This window comes from Apium graveolens, chromosome 9 (assembly GCF_009905375.1).
Source record: "Apium graveolens cultivar Ventura chromosome 9, ASM990537v1, whole genome shotgun sequence".
Classification (NCBI taxonomy): domain Eukaryota; kingdom Viridiplantae; phylum Streptophyta; class Magnoliopsida; order Apiales; family Apiaceae; genus Apium; species Apium graveolens.
In genome coordinates this window covers 35,681,382-35,701,833 of record NC_133655.1, presented here as the reverse complement: position 1 = coordinate 35,701,833, position 20,452 = coordinate 35,681,382, and the positions used below count along the sequence as shown (strand labels likewise).

Genomic DNA, 20,452 nt, shown 5'->3' with positions numbered 1-20,452 from the left:
TGTATTTTGTACCCAACTTATCATTAAATATTCAAATTTGCAAATAATGGGTGTTATACGGTTATTTTATCTAGAGTAAATCTATAATATTGTCGTTTTGATTATTAAACAGTCCGTCTTATTGCATGAAAATAGTGAATTGACTATTACATTTTTAAAACGTTGACCATGACTAACCTTATTTATTATAATTATCCCTCATAGTTCTTGCTTTACAAGATGAAAGGAAGAAAGCACATGGGAGGGGAAAAATTCTTAAAAGAAAGGCCTTGGAAACTAAAGAACATCGAGAATAATGCAACAAGAAACGTCGAGAAAGATACATGGCTCAAGTAGTATTTTTTACTTTATTATAAGATATGTATATATACACACACGCCCACAAGATTTATTTGCAGTAACTAACTTTATAGTATTTTCATTTTTTAATTTTTATTATTTTGATGATATATAAAATGAATGAAAAAACCAGTCTGAAAGTGAACAAAAACGAAAACAGCGGAACAAAAGACGCCGAGAAAAATACAAAGAACAGGTTTTACATGATACATACAAAGTTTTTTTATACATTGTTACTAACCTCTCTATTTTTTAACTGAAATAAAAAATTAATGCAGAAGAGAAGCGTTTAAACCTTTATACAGGTTTGCAAATATCATTTCTATAAATAGATTTATCACATTTCTTTTGACATTTTGGATGTTTGTTGTTACTATTTTTTCGTTATACTCTAAGTCACACCGCCATTAATAGCCGGTAAATATGACATTTGCTCTTTCACTTGAATTGTATGTTTAGTTCTGAAGGAGACTTGGAACCTATTCAACACACCATGCCTTCACTAAATGTTGGAGATTGTCAACAATCTGCAAGTATGTGTATTTTGTACCCAACTTACTTATCATTAAAGATTCAAATTTGCAAACGATAGGTGTTATACTATTGATTTTATCTAGAGTAAATTGATAATATTGTCGTTTTGATTATTAATCTTTCAACATTCACCATGACTAAACTTCTTTATTATTATTATCCCTCATAGTTCTCGCTTTACAAGCTGAGAGGAAGAAAAGACTTGCGAGGGAAAGAAATCATAAAAGAAAGGCCTTGGAAACTAAAGAACATCGAGAACAATGCAACAAGAACCGTCGAGAAAGATACCTGGCTCAAGTAGTACTTTTTACTTTATTATATATACACACATGCACACAAGATTTATTTGCAGTACTAACTTTTTAGTATTTTCATTTTTAATAGAAGGCCAATGCTGAAAAGAACCTTACAAACCATGGTACAGGTATTGTTTTACAACATTGATACCCTATTTTATTGGTTGAGTGTATATGTGAAAAATTTGTGATGATAAATTTTAGAAACTTGACACATAACAATATTTAAAAGATTTAACTATTCCTATGTTCTTTTAATCATTGTAAGTTTTATAAACGTAAATTTAACATACAAATACCTAATGGTACAATTCTCAAAATTCCCAATTAGCTCCCTTTTTTTATTTATCAAAAGGAAATGTTAAAGTGCTAAAAGTTAAATGAACTATGTTCTAGGTTTTTGAAAATTATTATTTGTTCAAAGAACTAAAAATGGTTCAAGTAACTTTATTTATAATAATATGTTGTGTTTATTAATAGTGCTTAATTTATTTTCGTCAGTAGCAATTTAAGACTATTTTTTTGACTCAATCCTTAGTATTAGATTTTAAGAATGATATATTAAAGCGTTATTATATTTAAGACTTTTATAAGAAAATTTATTTTTATAATATATGAACCACTTTTAAACACAATGTGTTATGCATTGAGTAATATCTCTATTTTTAAAAGCATATTAAATGTTTTACCATTGATATTATGTTTAAAAAACATATTAAATGTTTCACCTTGGAATGATTAATATTTATTCATTTAATCTTCACTTCACACAATTTTTCCTTTTCTTTTTTCCCATGCATTAGTTCCGGAAGTAGGAACAAATGCTACATTATTTATTTACAAGCCTTCGTTATAGCATATGTGATTCTTTTTAATCTGGCCTTTCATGTATACATAATTTTTTTTATTGCAGAGAACGAGGGATTAAATTTGAATTGTGATGCGTCAAAATTAATTGTTAGAATTCCTCACAAGTTTGCAGCTTAGCTAAATTATATAGTGGGTTCTGATTTATTTATTCCCCTACTATTTATTAACTTATTCATTCTGTTGCAGCTTTACCATCATTAAGTAAGAGGATGAGGAGTAAAATAAAGTCAAATAAAGAAAATTTTGGTAATTTTAATTTAGATTTATAAAACTGTGTTAAAGTTAGTTTAAAAATCATCTAATTTTTGTCATGTTTTTGTGCGTGCAGCATCGAACAATGCAATACCTGATATTGGTTGTGCAGATAAAATTTGTCTTGACTGTGGGGCTTTGATTTGGATGTTTGAACAAACAGGAAGGGAACAACAAGTAAGATCAAGTAAGTTTTCTTTGTGTTATAGCAATGGAAAGGTTCATTTGCCATTGTTACGGGAAACTCCACCAGAGTTAAAATCGTTGCTAGATGGAACAAATGAAAAAGGTACCATTTTCCAAAAACAAATTGGTTGTACAACAGTGCATTTGGATTTACTTCTATAGGAGCTAACGTGGATAAAAACATTAATAATGGGGGTGGCCCTTTTGTCTATCGTGTGCATGGCGTGGTCTATCATCAAATGGGAACTTTGTTTCCTCAAGAATCGAAAAAGGCAGTTTTCTCGCAAATTTATATGTATGATAGTCAGGAACAACTTCACGCACGTTTGAATTTTCCAAATAGTGAGGATACACCTGATAATGAAATTACGGAATCTTTATCTTCAATGTTGCATCGAGAAAATGCTTTGGTAGATATTTATCATCAGGTTCGAGCTAGGTTTAAAGAGTCTGAAATTGTTCCCGGAAGGTTACGTTTGATTGCAAATCGAGAAACTGATGGTCGAGAAACAAATATACCAACCAATGCCTATGAATTTGCAGCATTGGTGGCAAATGATAATCTACTTGATGAGAAGGATATAGTTGTGGACCAAAAGATTGGCCCTTTGCACCAAATCTCAATATTGCATCCATGTTATATGTCCCTTCAGTACCCGCTTCTTTTCCCATACGGAGAAGATGGTTACAGAGTTGGTATCTTACATGCAGGGGTTCGTGCTAAATCGAAAAATAAAAAAGATGTAGTAAGTATTCGACAATACTATTGTTACAGACTCCGGTATAGAGATAAAGAAGGTCATACGTTAATTGCCGGGGGCTGATTATTCCTGCAGTTTGTCGTAGATGCATGGACATGTATTGAGCATGCTAGGCTTACATGGGTTGTGACACACCAGACAATATTGAGATCTGATCTCTATAATAATGTTGTTGATTCCGTTAATAGAGGAGATACCGATGCTTCCACAGTTGGAAAGCGACTTGTTTTGCCAGCGTCATTTACAGGAAGCCCACGTTACATGCAACAAAACTATCAAGATTGTATGGCTATTTGTAGACGATTTGGGAGCCCTGATTTCTTCATCACATTTACATGCAATCTATAATGGCCTGAGATCAAGAACTATTGTGATAAAGTGCCAAACAATATTCCGGCTAACAGACCCGATCTATTGGTTAGAGTTTTTAAGATCAAGCTGGACTTGCTTTTAAAAGATTTGACAGATAACCATGTCCTTGGGAAAGTAATTGGAGGTAATCTCCTTTTTCATGCATATTTTGACATATCATCTAATTTAACAAATTAACGCAGTAAAACTCTAATCGTATGAATGTTTATGTTTAAAAATGTTTTTAGTTAAATATGTGTTTTAAAATTTATGTTGAACAAAAGAACTCTTTTTACCCCTTTGCAAAATATGAGAATGCTAAATTAAATTACCACTCTTATAAACGAAAGGATGGATTCTTAATTAGCTTATTTATTTATGACTATACTTACAATATCTGATTATATTAGGGTTGCATTGTTTTAAAAATGTTCCAATAATGATGCAAATGAATTAGTTACATTTTTATAATAGGTTGTAAAATAAAAAATTGAATAATGAATTAGTATAGATAAAGTATGGAATACTTGGATCCTGTATAAAAAAAAAATAAGTAGATGCCAAGAACCAAAAATTAAATAAACCAAGGACTAAACAGTTGATAGATTCAATGTACTTATAATGATCAAACAGCTGAAACTGATCGTTTTAAGGTATTTTGTGCCAACTACAACATCTAGATATACATAAGCTCATAAAATAGTTTTAGTTCTTTAACGTAATTACTAAGAAGAAATGTTGTCTTTTTAGTAGCTTCTGCTTTAATTTACGTTGACCTCTTTCTGGTGTATAAAAATTAATACAACTTTGAAACTAGAGTCAATATAAGCAAGCCTCATATTTGGTACAAACTTTACATATATTTTTATCTTGGAAATTTATTTTTTTAGTTTGGATCCAACATAATACAAACTCACTTATCTATTTCTTATGTCTCGACCCTCAGATAATGTTTTGGTGCATTAGTTGATTTATTACATATTTCAATCATTATTATTTCTTTTTGCAGTTGCATATACCATTGAATTCCAAAAAAGGGGTTTACCTCATGCACACATAATCGTGTGGCTGGAAGAATCTGATAAGTGTCACTCTACCGATGAAATTGACCAAATAATATGTGCAGAAATTCCTGACAAGAACAAGGATCCAGTAGGATATGATGCTGTTTCAAAATACATGATTCATGGACCCTATGGACCGTGTAATAGGAATAGCCCATGTATGAAAGATGGCAAATGTAAATGTTTTTATCCAAAAGAGTTCAGGACTGAAACTAATATAGACTCGAATGGTTATCCAGTATATAGACGGAGGGATGATAAGCATATTATACAAATAAAAGACATTGAAGTTGACAACAGGTTCTTCCTTAGTGTTATTATAATCAAATGGCTGCATGTGAATCCTTATAATGCCCTATTAACACATTTAATTAGCTGATTTTTAATGTAATATTGATTTTTATAGGTTTGTTGTTTCGTACAATAGAGGGCTGCTTGTGAAATACCAGGGACATATCAACATAGAAAGGTGTAATCAGGGACGATTGATTAAGTATATGTTCAAGTATGTAAATAAAGGCTCGGATAGAGAAACCCTTGCAGTTGAGCGGGATGATAATGCATTAACTGATGAGAATAGCAAATGTAAAAATATTAATGAAGTTGAAGATTATGTTGAAAGGAATATGTCCTAAGTCCAATCATGAATTAGGATTTAGGAATAACTTCCTGTGTAATCTGTTTTGATTTCATTGATATTAATAAAAGTCTTGTTTTGTTTTTATTACGGGCTCTATCTATTTAAGTGTTTAAATAAGATATACCATAGTTTAGAGTAAAACTTTTTATGGATTATGATGAGATCATAATAATGAGACCTAAAAGATGATAACTCTAAACTTAAATAGTTCCTGATCATAGGATTACTAACTGGTAATTAATAATCCGCAAAGATCGGTACATACTATGCTTGCTTCATTATGAAGGAAGTCTGTTCTCATAGACATTTGTGTGGTAACACTATAGCTAGTATGTAGGTGCTTATTATAGAATAAGTTCACTGAACATGACTCGCACAGCTGAACAACTGATGGAGTTCACTCACGTGTCAGCAGTTGTTCACATAGTGATAATTGTACAAGTATCCTTAGACTTGAGGTCATCATAGTCATCTTGTGTTCACTGAACTATGCTTTGGTTTAGTTCTTAGTCTCCAGGGATAATTATTAGGGCTCTACTGGATATAGGAATTTGTGCACGAAGATAGTGTATGATCAATAAAGGATCTACCCCTTCCAGTGAAGGAAGCGAATGTTCAAGGCTGATCCACTTATGCTAGTTCAGGAATCTCTGGCCAGAGTGAATGAAATTAGAAAGGAGTTTCTAATTTGCATAGAACTACGCATAGTAAATGGTAAGCAAGTGATTAAATTAGATAGGCTTGACACGAGATCCATGCCTTGTATTTAATCGGGATATTGTAGGGTAGAAGGAGTTTATTGTACGGTAATTATTCACTGAATAGGTTATTGGTATTCTAAGCAGTGAATTCATATTATCCGGATAGTCGCGATATGCTGAGAAGTATCCCTCACGATGTAGAATAAATGTGATTAATTAATTAATCATATTTAATAAATTAGAGAATTTATATAAATAATGATAAAATAGTTTTTTATTATTTATTTCTACTACCGGCTTAATATTGAACCTACAGGGTCACACCATAAAAAGAGAATGATTTAATGGTGGAGGAATTAATTAATAATGGCTGATAATTATTTATTTATGAAATAAATAATTAATTGGAAAATTTAATAATTGATTAAATGAGATTTAATTGATTATAAATTAATTAAGAAAAGTTCTTAATATTATTAATTAAGGATTTAATTTTAGAAATTAAATTAAGAGAGAGAATTATTTCTAAAGTGTTTAGAAAAAGAATTAATAATTAAAAGGTGTTTTAATTATTAATAAGAATAATAAATGGGATAATAATAATATTTATGGGAAAATTTCTGCTGAAAATTTTGCCTATAAATATATTATTATAAACCCTATTTTGATTCGAACCCAAAAACCCAAAAGTTTTAGAAAACCAAATTCTCTCCACCTCCTCCTCCTTAACGTCGTTTTCTTGGTGGATACCGGTGGAGTGCTTCACGTTTGAGAAGCAGCTGCTAAGGATCTCCGATCGTTGCTGTTGGATCGCATATTAAAGGTTAGTAATCGATCCCTACGTTTTTACCACGATTTATATGCTTTTATTTGGATTTTATGTGTGTAAAAGTGTTTTGCCATGCCTCCGCTGTGATTAAAATCCAACAATGGTATCATAGCTTAGGTTGTATGCATATAGATCTGTGGTAAAAATTTCAGAATTTTATGTGCTTGTATGAATTAATTATGATTTTTACAAGTTATATCATGGATTAATTTTGTCTGATGAGAAATCGTTTCTCAGAATAAGTTTGAATGTTGATCTGGGTTCTACAAGTGTTGTAGATCGTCTGGGTATTTTTTTCATAATTTTATGATGTATAGATTTTTTATTATGAATTTTTGAAGTTCTTGCAATTAAATTCGTAATTAAATAAGTATGTATATATATGTATATAAAGTTGTATATGTATAAATATATCTGTGGCTGCCATACATCTGCATGCTGTCTGTGATTGCACGGAAAGAAAGAACAGAGTTGTCAGGCGCGCTGTTCGAGAAGAAGCTGTCGGCGGCTGCTGCAAAAGAAAAAAAAAGAAAAAAAAGGGTGTCGCGCATTCCGGGAATGCGTTACACCCTGTGGCGCATTCACGGAATGCGTTACACCTTTTAATTGGCTTAAAAGGGTTGTAACGCATCACCGGAATGCGTTACAGGGCTTGTAACGCGTTCTTGTAATGCGTTACAGCTCGACTGTTTACATTAAAATTGATTTTCTGGGAGTTTCGTAACTCCGTTTTAGGCGTGCAATATACCGTTGGATTCGTTTTTCTGAGACGGATCTAATGGAGTGATCAATTTTAGTTTATATAAAAGTTTTGAACTTTTTATATTTCCGAAAGTGTTTTAAAGCTGTTTTTAACTGTTTTTAATTGCTTTTAAATGCTTCATGTGATACATAGAGATGTATAATGCTTAGACCAATATGCTACTGATGTAACATGCCTACCTTGATGTTTATTCATGTTTATATATGTGATATATGCTTAGTTTATCATGCGATGATAGATTTAGGTGAACTTAAATGAACATAAGGCGTTTGTTAGACAACCTAGTATAGTGAAATTGTTTCATAACCTTAATAACAATATTATGAATACAATCATGAGATTCTTGTGTTTGTGAAACACGTAATTGAATATGAATTTTCAATATGAGAGAAAGGATGATTCTGTCAACAACAGATTTCTATCTGTAAGAAAGGGTTATTAAGTGACGCCTCTTGACAATGCTCCACCCGATCTGGGAATCATCTGATTATTGATTATTGATTTGAAATATTTAATTTAAAAGGAAGAATCTCTTTATAATATGATTATGATTGTAACATAATATAATCCCTCTAAAATTAAATAATATCAAGTAGTAATTGGCCAATGATACAACGGGCTTGTGTCGGTCATAGCCTTCCAACATGATAGAAAGTAGTTCTTATTTTTGAATCATTGTCGGTTCGTGCTACAGCCGAGGGCTTTGATTTCGAAATAAGAAATACTTGTCTATTACATAGAGATGTGTACATTGAATAAGAATCTAAAGGTCGGTACGTGCCACATCCATGGGCCTTTGGGGACTGATTCAACTGTACGGAATGTTGGGTTAGACTTGACTTAGAATATTGAGTTTATCGTGCCACAGCCGAGACTCAATTATTCAAGAGGCTAAAGTTTGATTAGGGAATAACATAAGATGTAATTGACACGAGTTGTCTGCCTATTGAACATTACATGGCGGTTCGTGCCACAGCCGGGGTTGTTTAATAGAATATAGGATCCCTATTCCCACTAGCATTACGAATGCTTAATTTTTCACGTAGGGGGTTGAATAAATTAGATAAACTAGTGGGAGCCACTTATGAATAAAGACCCGATTCATATAGTGTTTTAAAATGAAATCGATTATTTGCTAAGTGTTATTATGTGTTTATCATTTACAGATTTACTTTGTACGTTATGTCTTCTGTACTATCACTCAGGAGCATACTGGATGCTCACAAATTGACTGGTCCTAATTATGCTGACTGGCTTCGAAACTTGAGAATTGTTCTCAGGATTGAGAAGCTAGAATACGTGATTGACTCATCTAAGCCTACTGAACCTGCTAGTGATGCACATAATGATGAACATGTTGTGTATTGTAAGTGGATAGATGATGCAAATGTTGCTCAATGCATCATGCTAGCTTCCATGAACATTGAGCTACAGAAGCAACATGAGCATATGGATGCTCACACTATCCTCATGCATCTACAAGAGTTGTATGATGTGGCGGGGAGGACAGCTCGATATGAGATATCGAAGGAGCTGTTCGGTTGTAGGATGTCTGAGGGATCATCTGTGAATGACCATGTACTTAAGATGATCAATTTGATTGAACGTCTTGGACAACTTGGTTTTGCCATGGATGGGGAGCTTAGCCAAGACTTGGTCTTGCAATCGCTTCCGAGTTTGTTCTCGCAGTTTGTTGTGCACTTTTACATGAATAAGTTGGATGTCAGCCTGCCTGAACTCTACAACATGTTGAAGACTGCGGAATCGAATTTTCCCCCTAAGAAGAGTTCTGTTCTTCTAATTGGTGAAGGTTCCAATCCTAAGAAATGGAAGAGGAACTCTTCCAAGAAGAAGAAAGTAGGTGAGAAAACGCCGGTTCCACCAAAAGCCGAAGACCCCAAGAGCAAAGTTGTTTGCTTTCACTGTAACAAGGTGGGGCACTGGAAGAGGAACTGCAAGGTTTACCTTACAGAATTGAAGAAGAAGAAGGGTAGTGAGACTACCGCTTCTGATTCAGGTATGTTCATGATAGAAGTGAATATGTCATTAAATCAAATTTATACTTGGGTATTAGATACCGCCTGTGGTTCTCAAATCTGCAATTTGTTGCAGGGACCAAGGAGAAGTAGGACTCTTGAGGAAGAGGAGGTGATTCTACTGATGGAAATGGAGCAAGAGTTGCTGCTGTAGATGTAGAATCATTTCATTTACATAAGCCTACGGGCAAGACTATTGTTTGAAATAATTGTTATTTTGTTCCCTCGATTGTGAGGAATATTATTCCCATGTTAGACTTGGATGGATTTTCATTTATTATTGAGAATAATGAATGTTCTATTCTTAGAGATAATATTCTTTATGGACGTGGTGCTTTAAATAATGGTCTGTATTAATGTGACATGATTTACTTCAGATTGAACAAACTAATAAAAGAAAAGGGATGATGAAAATCTCACTTCATTGTGGCACTGCAGTCTCCATTTAGTAGACATGGAGAGAGGACTACAAATTTGCTAGGAATGGTACACACAGATGTATGTGGACCAATGTCTACGCAAGCCATGGGTGGATTTTCATACTTCATTACTTTCATAGATGATAGATCTGGATTCGGATATGTGTTTGATGAAACACAAGTCTGAGGCCTTTGAAAAGTTCAAAGAATATAAGTATGAAGTGGAGAAACAACCAAACATAGTATTATAACTCTTCGATCAGATCGAGGTGGTGAATACTTTAATGGAGTATTTCTAGATTATCTCAAAGTAAATGGTATAGTCTCCCAGTGGACTCCTCGAGATTAGTATCTAAAAGGAGAAATCGAACTTTGTTAGACATAGTTCGGTCCATGATGAGCTATGCAAATCTTCCAGTATTCCTATGGGGTTATGCATTGGAAACCTCAGCATATTTACTGAAAATGGTGCCTTCCAAATCTGTTCCTCAAACTCCGTATGAGATATGGAAAGAAAGGAAACTGAGTCTTAAACACGTTAAGATTTGGGGATGTCCAGCTTATGTCAAGAAAGTTGACCCAGATAAGCTGGAATCTCGATCCGTAAAATGTAGTTTTGTGGGATATCCTAAAGAGACTTTATGGTATTACTTTTACACCGATCATCGGGTGTTTGTCTCCAGACATGCTACCTTCTTGGAAAAGGAGTTTATCCTTGAAGGAAACAGTGGGAGCAAAATTGAACTTGATGAAGTTCAAGAAGCACAAACTACTACGGATCAAGTGGAAACACCTGTTCTGACTGAACAACCTTTTGTGGAACAACCCATTCATAGAACAGGGAGAGTGTCTCGCCAACCTGAGAGGTAATATGGCCTTGTCATTGAGAATGACAATGAGTTGTCGATCATTGATGATGACGACCCTGTGACCTATAATGAGGCTATGAGTAGTGTTGACTCAGAGAAATGGCATAGTGCCATGAAATCCGGAATGAAATCTATGTATACGGTATACGAAAGAATGATTAGAGCAGATGGCCAGGTGGAGACCTATAAGTCCAGGCTTGTGGAAAAAGGATTCAGATAAAGGCAATGGATTGACTTTGATGAAACCTTTTACCTGTAGCCCTGTTAAAATCAGTTCGGATTTTGCTTGCGATTGCTGCTTACTACGACTATGAGATCTGGCATATAGCCAAATGGTTTTCTTTCCAAGGGAAATGAAAGCCTAGTATGTAAGCTACTGCGAACCATATGTGGTTTAAAGCAAGCTTCTCGAAAGATGGAACATTTGTTTTGATGAGACAATCAAAGAGTTTGATTTTATCAAAAACGTAGATGAACCATGCGTCTACAAAAGGGTTAGTGGGAGCGCGGTAACATTTCTTATATTGTATTGAATTAGAGTTGACACACATAACAACATAGCAGACGCACTCACAAAGCTACTTTATGAAAGTCACTTTGATCGTCATAAAGACAAGATGGGTATTAAATACCAGAGTGATTGGCTTTAGTACAAGTGGGAGATTGAAAGGAATATGTCCTAAGTCCAATCATGAATTAGGATTTAGGAATAACTTCCTATATAATCTGTTTTGATTTCATTGATATTAATAAAAGACTTGTTTTGTTTTTATTACGGGCTCTATCTATTTAAGTGTTTAAATAAGATATACCATAGTTTAGAGTAAAGCTTTTTATGGATTATGATGAGATCATAATAATGAGACCTAAAAGATGATAACTCTAAACTTAAATAGTTCCTGATCATAGGATTACTAACTGGTAATTAATAATCTGCAAAGATCGGTACATACTATGCTTGCTTCATTATGAAGGATGTTTGTTCTCATAGACATTTGTGTGGTGACACTATAGCTAGTATGTAGGTGCTTATTATAGAATAAGTTCACTGAACATGACTCGCACAGCTGAACAACTAATGGAGTTCACTCACGTGTCAGCAGTTGTTCACATAGTGATAGTTGTACAAGTATCCTTAGACTTGAGGTCATCATAGTCATCTTGTGTACACTGAACTATGCTTTGGTTTAGTTCTTAGTCTCCAGGGGCAATTATTAGGGCTCTACTGGGTATAGGTATTTGTACACGAAGATAGTGTATGATCAATAAAGGATCTACCCCTTCCAGTGAAGGAAGCGAATGTTCAAGGCTGATCTACTTATGCTAGTTCAGGAATCTCTGGCCAGAGTGAATGAAATTAGAAAGGAGTTTCTAATTTGCATAGAACTACGCATAGTAAATGGTAAGCAAGTGATTAAATTAGATAGGCTTGACACGAGATCCATGCCTTGTATTTAATCGGGACATTGTAGGGTAGAAGGAGTTTATTGTACGGTAACTATTCACTGAATAGGTTCTTGGTATTCTAAGCAGTGAATTCATATTATCCGGATAGTCGCGATATGCTGAGAAGTATCCCTCACGATGTAGAATAAATGTGATTAATTAATTAATCATATTTAATAAATTAGAGAATTTATATAAATAATGATAAAATAGTTTTATTATTATTTATTTCTACTACCGGCTTAATATTGAACCTACAGGGTCACACCATAAAAAGAGAATGATTTAATGGTGGAGGAATTAATTAATAATGGCTGATAATTATTTATTTACGAAATAAATAATTAATTGGAAAATTTAATAATTGATTAAATGAGATTTAATTGATTATAAATTAATTAAGAAAAGTTCTTAATATTATTAATTAAGGATTTAATTTTAGAAATTAAATCAAAAGAGAGAATTATTTCTAAAGTGTTTAGAAAAAGGATTAATAATTAAAAGGTGTTTTAATTATTAATGAGAATAATAAATGGGATAATAATAATAATATTTATGAGAAAATTTCAGCTGAAAATTTTGCCTATAAATATACTATTATAAACCCTATTTTGATTCGAACCCAAAAACCCAAAAGTTTTAGAAAACCAAATTCTCTCCTCCTCCTCCTCCTCCTCCTTAACGTCGTTTTCTTGGTGGATACTGGTGGAGTGCTTCACGTTTGAGGAGTAGCTGCTAAGGATCTCCGATCGTTGCTGTTGGATCGCATATTAAAGGTTAGTAATCGATCTCTACATTTTTACCACAATTTATATGCTTTTATTTGGATTTTATGTGTGTAAAAGTGTTTTGCCATGCCTCCGCTGTGATTAAAATCCAACATATGTAGCATGCCGTTATCTTTCTTCTATAGAGGCATGTTGGCGAATCTTTAAATTTTCAATTCATTACCACAAGCCGGTTGTCACAAAATTAGTATTTCATTTGGAAAATGAACAACCAGTTTTTTTCGAGAGAATGAGCCATTGCCATCAGTTGTACACAGAATAGACCCCAAAGTAACTATGTTCATCCAATGGTTTCTCACAAATAAGGAAGATTCAGCCGCAAGAGAGTAGACATTTGTAGAGTTTCCTGAAAAGTTCCTATGGGATGAAACGCAGAAGATTTGGAAACGTCGAAAGAATAAGATTTTTGTTATTGGTCGTATGGTTTATGTTCATCCCACAGCAGGTTAGTTGACTTATTATAATAGTTGTAAATTAATAGTTTACATTATCGTATATGTAGTTGTTTTATTTAAGAACATATGTCTATATAAATGTCTATATGCATATACAAAGATTTCCCTACACATGTATCTTTATTTAAAAATATTTTATTGAGACTTAATTTTGTTATATAATAATCATTTATACACAAATGTTTAAAGTAATAAAGAATTACCTAATTAGCCCTAAAATATGATTTATGAAGTTGGTCATTAAAAACTACTAACATTTATGTAGTGATTTATAATTTAGTTTGACTTTTGGTTCTTTAGGGTTTGGTCTCAGGACCACAATGATGATCTGGTTCTTTTTATATGTCCCTGGTATTTTATTATTTATTCTTCTTTTATTTTTGTTTTGTATGCCTTTTTCTTTTTATTTTGTTCTGTCAATGTGGGTTGGGTTGAAAGTGGTAGTAGTATTTACAGATGGTTTTTTTTGTGTTTTTAACTAGGTTTTGTATTATTTTCTTTGGGATTATCTTGAGAATTTTTATGAACTTTAAGATGGGCAGTTATTTTTTTGTTATTACTGTTTATGTACATGCATTATTCATAGTTCTGTTTTGTGCAAGTGTTTTGGGGTAAATTAATAACAAACAATTTAATAATTAAGGCAATTTTAAACAAGTCCTTTGACACTATATACTTTAGATGTGTTCATGTTTATCTTTCATTAATTTAGCCTTTCAAGTAATTTGACAGCTACTTACTTTATTGCAGGTGAGAGGTTTTATCTAAGAATGTTGTTGAACTTTGTGCGGGGTGCAATGTCTTTTGAAGATGTTCGCACAGTAAATGGTATTGTCTACAACACCTATGAAGAAGCTTGCTTTCACCATGGTCTATTAGAATGTGATGACGAATGGCATGCTGCAATTACAGATGCTTCTGTCCATCAAACTGGTGCTCAATTGCGTAAGTTATTTGTTACACTATTATTGTTTTGTGATATTTCAGATGTCAGGGCTTTATGGGATATACACTGGAAAATATTTTCTGATGATATTGAGCGTAAACAATGAAGAGACTTTCCAAGTCCGGCTTTTGTTGTGAATGACCAACAACTAGAAAGTCTTACATTATATGATGTCGACTTCCAACTGCGAAAAAGAGGCAAAATATTACGTGATTTTCCAACTTTGCCAAAACTGGATAAAGATTTGCAGCGACAAAGTAACAACACCCTTTTATATGAAGAGAATATGTATGACAGACATGCATTGGCTATTGAAGGTAAAATTTCTCGTGCTATGTTAAATGACAAACATGCAGATTTTTTTGAAACAGTGGTGAACAATGTTAGGTGTAAAACTGGGGGTTTATTTTTCGTTTATGGATATGAAGATACTGGAAAGACTTTTCTATGGAAGACCATAATAAGTAATCTTAGATCAGAAGGAAAAATAGTACTTGCAGTTGCATCTTCTGGCATTGCATCACTATTAATTGAAGGATGCTGAACTGCACATTCTAGATTTAAGATACCAATTAATGTGAATGAAACTAGCATATGTGATATAAAACAACAATCTTTTTTGGCCGAACTGATTGTGCAATGTGATTTGATAATTTGGGACGAGGCTCCAATGAACCATAAATACATTTTTGAAGCTGTTGATCGGTCTATTCATGATATCATGCGGCATAAAGATAAGAACAACCTAAACAAACCATTTGGAGGAAAAACAGTTTTATTGGGGGGTGATTTCAGGCAAATCCTTCCTGTTTTGCCAAAAAAAGGACGCGAAGACATTATGATGGCATCTGTAAATAAATCATATATATGCGATGATTGTAAAGTTTTTAAATTGGAGGAAAATATGCGCATAAAATCTGATGTTCCGGCAGTTACAGTTTCTGGGAAAAAAATACCGTATGCTAATTGGGTAGTTGGCGATGGATATGTACCAACAGTTGCATCTATTGAAGGGAGTGAACCTTGCTGGATCGAAATTCCTCCTGAACTACACCTTGATCCAGAAGATGGCGGGAAAATGGTCATTATTGATACCGTGTATGCCGAATAATGTGATAGCCCTAAAGAGTCAGATTACTATTGGGATCGTGCCATCTTGACTCCCCTAAATGAAGATGTTGACCTTATTAATAAAGAGGTCCTCAAGAGATTTAAAGATTAGTACATACAAATCTTTATTAATGATCTTTGCATACATATGATACATCACTATGTAACTATTTTTAAACCTCAGTTCTAATATAAACAGTTAGTGCATTTTCTTATTAGAGCTCATTTGTGTGTTTGAATCCCTCTAAATGTCTAAATAGAAATGTATCATATATTATATTAACTTCAAGGATAAATATAGTTGATCATGTTATATTAGTTCCACTTGTGTTCAAAAGTAATTTAGAAAAATAATCAGAAATGCTCTGTATATTATATTAACTTTATAATGTTAAAACTTAAAGAGATACACGGTTAGAGACCTGATTTTACTATGCAAATGTTTGGGTAGATAATATAATAATATTTCGTGCGCTATATCAATGCATAAGTAATTTTACAAATAATGTTATATATAATAAGAAAAGTGATTTATTTGTATGTGTATACTAATATTGTTCAATGTTCGAATGTTTATAGGGGAATCTAAAGTATATCGAAGTGTGGATTCAATTTGTAAGAGCACGGTCAACTTTGAATCAATGAAAATCATGTACACTCCAGAATATTTGAATTCCCTTAAAATTAGAGGTATACCAAATCATGAATTGGAACTTAAAATTGGAGCTCCCATCATTCTTTTAAGAAATCTGGCTCCAAATAAGGGATTGTGTAATGGTACACGATTGATTGTGACTTAGTTATGTGCTCGAGTTATAGAGGGAGTTATAATAAGTGGCAATCACATTGGTGAGAAGGCTTTTATTCCTAGAATTTGTATGAGGCCAACAGATACGACACTACCTTTTGCATTTAAAAGAATACAATTCCCTGTATCCCTGTGCTATGCAATGACAATAAATAAAAGTCAAGGCCAAACACTCAAATTTGTCTGATTATATCTGTCAAACCTAGTTTTTAGCCATGGACAGTTTTATGTGGCAATATCGAGAGTGACTACACCATTAGGATTATATATAGTATGTGAAGGTAAAAGTCACCCGTTAGTTGGCATGACCAAAAATGTTGTTTATCACGAGGTTTTTAATAACTTATGATTATGGTAACAAACCATTGCTATCATAACATGACTTTTCTGATAAATTGTGATTGAGAGGACAAAGCATTACTGCTCAACACTTTCTTGTCATGTGTATTGCCTATATTGCCTATCATTTTTGCTATATCTAGAGGTTCAGTTTTCTTAATCACTAAATTTGTGAAGAAGAAGACTGCAAAGGTTAAGAATGGCGTGTTTGGTGAGATGATTATCTGTTTTTCGTTTTTTGTGGACTAAATGTGTCTTCTAATTGATTCCTGTACAGTTGCTTATAAGCATAAGTGTCTTGCTGAAAGTCATCTTAGTAAGATCATACAGTTTGCCGTTGGCGAATTGCAGAGTCTTGACTCTAGTTCTCAGCTACTTATCTATAGTGTGGACCACACACCACTTTGCATTTGCTTCTGAAGAAAGTATACAGGTTCTTGCAAGAACTATCTAATTCCTTCAAGCACCAGTAGTTGAAGCTTTCCTACTCTCTCTGCAAGTCATTGTTCAAGCCCCGCAACCCTGAACAAGTTTCGGATAGTAGAGGCAACCTCGGTGTGGAGATTGCAGAGGATTCAATGCCCATATTCGCTTTTTGTAACAACAGGTTTTCTTTTTTCTTTGTTCTGTTTCAAATTTTTCTGTATTCTTGCGATATATCACTGGAGGATCTAGCAGAAAAGTATGCCACAGAAAAATCTTAGGCTGCTAGAGAAGCATTTTTAGCTGAACTTGCTTTAGATTCTAAGAAGGCTCAAAACTTTTTCACCATAATTATTATTTCTCATGCATTGTTAGTACTATTTGCGCTAGCTTTAAGCTATGATCATCTGAATGCAGGTCGATCTTGCTGCGGAAACTTAACTATTGATCATCCATTTGCATTGTGATCCAGCTGTGGTCATCCAGGATTTCAGGATCTTTTGTTTTGCATCAATGATGTGCTTATGTTTCACATTAGTTCAGGATCGTATTGTGTGCTAGATATAGACTATGATTATCATTCGGTCACGTTACATGACCCTCACATGTCAACCTGCAACACCATTGATCTTGGTAGTACTGGATTTTCCGTCGAAATATATGTTGAAATAGTCCTCCTCTCTCCAAGTTATATAATTCAAAATTTTTATTTAAATCCAACGGCTGACATTGAGTTCTTTCTACTTGGATGTTCAACTCAATCTTCACTGTTCCAAGGTTTCCCAGGGAAACACTTTCCCTATAGAAATGTATCAGGTATGGGCTGCGAGGAGTATTACAGGTGTCCGGCCTGGAGTGAGATTGGGCTTAGCAAGGTAGGCTCTACTTATGGGACAGGACCACCAGAGTTTTGTGCAGTGCAGTTTGGAGCAATAAAGGCTGTGAATCTCAGTAAGCTTGACTGTCAGGGGTATAGTAGTGCATACAGTCTTGTGCCCCTTCGTGTTGATGAATAAGGGTCAAGTACTCTGTGCAAGCGAATAGTGATTTATTTTGTAAAGCCTGTGCAGTTTTCAAGAAGAAGAAGAATAAAGACTTGAGAATTGGTGATAGAAGAAGAAATTAGCTTCCAAATTCAGAGTAGTTGCATACATGCAGTGAAATTCAGGTTTGTGCCATCAGTAATAACTTTACACTACATTCAGCTGTTTCTCTCATCCTGCTGCCCCTGCATACGGTCATAATTTTCACGCTTTTTCTCTTCATTCTCTTCCCTTCGTTCTGCTGTTCCTCCCGGTCATCTGCCGGTTGCATTATGCTCGCTTCTCATCTGGTTCGTTTATATTACTTCTTGTGTGTACGTGTTGGTCTGGGATGATTTCCCCAAATATCCCCAACTTTACACATCGTTGACTTGAGGGTGTTGAGCGGGAATCAATTGTATCTTACCAAAGATGTGAACAGACCAAGTGAACCAACTGCTTTGTGCAGATATCTTATTGGTTTGAAGGACCCTGTTCAGTCTACATGAACTTGATGTCCTCATCCCTATATGACTGACTGTTCAAAGAAATATCTTGCAGGAGGAACAGTGGGATCAATTTTGGTTCTACTGGTGTTGCTGCATAAGTAGATCGCATGATCCCATACTAAAAAGTAAAAATTGAATTCAGAGAATTAAGGGATCACAAATTTATGGGCTGGGTTATTTAGTGAGTTGTTAGCATATTTCTTTGTTATAAGGGGAAGTGGGATATGCAATTAATTCACTGTTTAAAATTTTAATTTATCAAAAAGGTGACAATGCTTTATTTTTTTACAATGTTGTTTCAGGTTTGTTTAACATCAATGTGAAAGATAAAGTTTTTGCCCTAACCTGTGAAATTGAGAATAGAGTCCAGAAGCAACTGATTGAGGAGGCTGAAGATTTAACTGAAGAGTTGAGCGTAATGATCAATGCAGGTGAAATTATGTGTATATTTTTTGTTTTATTATTCGTAAGTTTTAAAAACTATTTATATGTATTTTATTTATGAGCTTTTAATAAACAGATCTGAGGCTTGGTGATTTACTAAGTAAGGATTTTCTTATGCTGCTTATTGAGTTGCTCAAGAATAAAAACTACCCCAAACACCAGGTTTGTTGTGCTTATGTCTGTTACAGTACTTATTGTTAGTGGCTTCTGGATTCATTGTGAACTTTCAAAGTAACAAATTTGCATATTCTCACAGAAGCATGCTGCAACTATCTTTCAACCCTTAGTTGTTTGAGTAACGAAGATGTGGTTGTGTCAATAAAACACATAACTCCGGTCTCATCTTGCCTCCACAAGCTGAATTGTACAAGTGTAATCAAACTTATTTACAGCTGTGTTATGACTATATTCTATTTTCCATAATTTACTTTGAATAGGTTAGGGTTTATTTATAAAACTCGAATCATTTATATTATAATCTGGGAACATTTTGGAGATCAAACCAGCACTCTTCAGTTGTCTGCTCCCCCATTCACTTGATGTCCCTGTTGCAAATGGAGTTCTAATGCAACTCTTTTTGATGACTTATTATAAACTAATACCTTCAAGACATGTTTCTCTACATACATTCATGCCTGGATCTCCATTGTACTCTAGGTATTAATGTTAATCCAGATGTAAATTGGCGAACAAGTGGTGCTGCTTACTCGCCCAGAAATAATGTATTGTAATACATGGCTCAACCTAAAAGAGTTGACGCAAGAGAATTCGGATAAATAACACTATCAAATGATTCTTACATGTGAATGATATACCCCGTTAGAAGAATCATTCAGGAAGTCTACTATTCTGATCTTGGGGGTTCTCAATATTAAGTTTAACGTTTTCTGTTCCTCTACAAACTCCAAGTTCAGCATATCATCATGCTTGTTATAGTGACATGTTATGGCATCATGAAGCTCTGACTTTCCGAAACAAACCATCCCTTGTCTTCTTGAATCAGTAATAACAACATGTTTAAGCCGTGGTCGTAAAACTTATATATGATTATGATAATTAACTATTAAGCAATAAAATGTTATAATTTTTTATCCACACTAAACAAATTTTAAAATTATGTTAACACCTTTGGCTTGCATTAATTGCCTGCAAAATGCATTCTCTAAGGTGCATATCATTTGCTATCTGATGTTCCAATAATATTATTATTATTATTAGACTATAGTTTTTAGGAGATGATTTTCTTTACTTA

At 33.7% G+C, this 20,452-nt stretch overlaps 1 pseudogene; it reads left to right on the top strand.

Moving 5' to 3' along the window:
- Positions 1–15,215: 15,215 nt before the first annotated feature.
- On the top strand, positions 15,216–19,796 carry LOC141685208 (uncharacterized; annotated as a pseudogene).
- The last annotated feature ends 656 nt before the right edge of the window (positions 19,797–20,452 follow it).